This window comes from Tasmannia lanceolata, unplaced genomic scaffold, assembly GCF_043159265.1.
Source record: "Tasmannia lanceolata isolate RefF3 unplaced genomic scaffold, GAP_Taslan_0.1 ptg000025l, whole genome shotgun sequence".
Taxonomy (NCBI): domain Eukaryota; kingdom Viridiplantae; phylum Streptophyta; class Magnoliopsida; order Canellales; family Winteraceae; genus Tasmannia; species Tasmannia lanceolata.
The window spans coordinates 13,982,208-13,984,758 of NW_027518702.1; the positions used below are offsets into that span (position 1 = coordinate 13,982,208).

At 35.6% G+C, this 2,551-nt stretch overlaps 1 pseudogene; it reads left to right on the top strand.

Moving 5' to 3' along the window:
- The first annotated feature begins 986 nt into the window (after positions 1-986).
- Positions 987-1,373, top strand: LOC143857675 (alpha-terpineol synthase, chloroplastic pseudogene; annotated as a pseudogene).
- The last annotated feature ends 1,178 nt before the right edge of the window (positions 1,374-2,551 follow it).

Consider the following 2,551-nt stretch of genomic DNA (forward strand, 5'->3'; position numbering starts at 1 on the left):
ACGTTTTAAACTATAGGGGTGGAAGTGGATGTGCCATAAACTAGAGGGGGTGTAAATGTAATTATCCCAAAGTTAAAAGTGAAAATCCACGCACCCACTGTTACTGTATGTGAGTGTAATTTCTGCTTCTATGAGTTGAGTTGATTCAAGTGTTTGATTCAGCATTGTTTGATTGTAATTACAACATTGTTTGATTACATCATTGTTTGATTCAAGTGTGATGTGAGTGTAATTACATCATTGTTTGATTCAAGTGTAATGTGAGTGTAATTTCTGCTTCTATGAGTTGAGTTGCCTTGCCAAACAAGAATTTTCCTTAAAAATTTGCGTCAACGTGAAAAAACCCGACCCGACCCGAACCGACCCGAGATTTATCATGGGTAGGGCCGGGTTTGGGAATCGTGGGTTTTCCGAAAAAAAACCCGACCCGACCCGAGATATTTCTCGGGTAGGGTTGGGTTCTCCAAAACCCGACCCGCCCGACCCGAGTTGCAGCCCTAATTACACCCAAATAAAAATTTTCATGTTTTTTATTTTTTCTGATTTTGAGGAATGCTAGATTCACAGGCGCCCTTGCAAAATACGGAGCAAAGGGCGTCCCTATATTGGTCAAATACTATTATTAAAAGCAGTTACATGATAATTGACCAGTAGGGCCGCTCTTTGCTTTTGACCAATAGGAAAGCCCTTTGCTCCTTATTTTGCAAAGGTGCCTGTGAATCTAGCATTCCTCTATATTTTTTTTGCCATCTTACTTCATTTGCTCTCCAGCATGCATGGTTCTTCCATGTCAGATTCAAAAGTTCAATGTCTCTAGGATAAGTACTCACTCTGATACACTGTTACTATACTCTTGCTAGGAGAGCATATCTATCTCTCCAGATATGTAACGGCTTATGTTAGATTTCCTTATCTCCCTAGGCTGCCTTGGTTTGGGATATCATTTCAAGAAGGAGATCAAAGAAGCTTTAAGTATTATAGCATCCATGAAGAAGGAGTATGATCTCTACACGGAAGCTTTGCGATTTAGGCTCCTTAGACAACATGGGTTTGAGGTCTCACAAGGTAAATATGTTTCAATGACACAATGGTGGATTATTTTAAGCTTCTTATGATCTCTAACTTTTCTTCTACGTACAGATGTTTTTCATGGCTTTAGGTACATACAGGGTGACTTCATGGAGTCGCTCTGTGAGGAAACAGAGGGGATGTTGAGCTTGTATGAAGCTTCGCACCTTGCTTTCGAAGGGGAGATTGTGTTGGACGAGGCCAAGGCTTTCACAACAAGGCATCTTAGGGATCTCAAAGGGAAAAGCATAGGACAGAATCTGAAAAGAAATGTAGAGCATGCCTTGGAGCTTCCTTTCCATTGAAGGATGCCAAGGTTAGAGGCTAGGTGGTATATAGAAACGTACGTCGAAGAAGAAGATATGAACCCTTTGTTATTTGAGTTAGCAAAGCTGGATTACAACATTGTACAAGCCATATACCAGAACAATATAAAACTCATATCTAGGTTAGAGCATTTGTAGCAAACAAAAACATCTCAACTAAAAATTAATTTTCTAGTATCAAGATTGTATAAGTGATACCTATACCTTTCGATTCTGAACTGTACCAAACAAAAATATATCTTATACCTGTTTCATCCAATCTTTGTATTTTTAGAAGGAATGCATTGAAAATACAACTAAATTTTAAAATCATTTCCAGTCCATGCTTCAGAAGGAGTTTTATCGTAAACAATTTGTGTATTGACGATTAAGTAAATAAACATTTGTATTTATAACTCTGGCCCGAAAAGACTTAAGCATATCTTTCTCATTTATAATTGGATCTTTCCATTTCTACAATTTTCATTTTCACATCCCAGACAACTCCCATTCTGTTGTGGGTTTTAAGACTGTCCACTGATTATTAATTGTTTTAGCTTCATTTTTTTTTTTCATACTTCAGAAAATACAACTAAATTTTAAAATCATTTCCAGTCCATGCTTCAAAAGGAGTTTTATCGTAAACAATTTGTGTATTGACAATTAAGTAAATAAACATTTGTATTTATAACTTTGGCCCGAAAAGACTTGAGCATATCTTTCTCATTTATAATTGCATCTTTCGATTTCTACAATTTTCATTTTCACATCCCAGACAACTCCCATTCTGTTGTGGGTTTTAAGACTGTCCACTGATTATTAATTGTTTTAGCTTCATTTTTCTTTTTTCAAACTCTTCTGAAGTATGATCATTGCCCCATTCACTTCCTATTGTCTTGATATCATAACTACTTTTGTTTCTCAAGAAATGCTCAGAATTTTTTAAAATCAATATATCTTCTGATTTTTCTAAAAATAAACCATTTATTGACATGAGTATCATTTCTTTTTATGAAAACCCTCTTATCATGTTGAATTAATAAAGAAATTTCAATTCTTGCAAGTTTAAATCACCATATGTTTTATGCCTCTGTTGAGTTTCATCAACATCTTCATTCAAAGCAAATGTCAGCACTACACTATTATATTAATCACACTCCTGTTTTAATTTACACTAT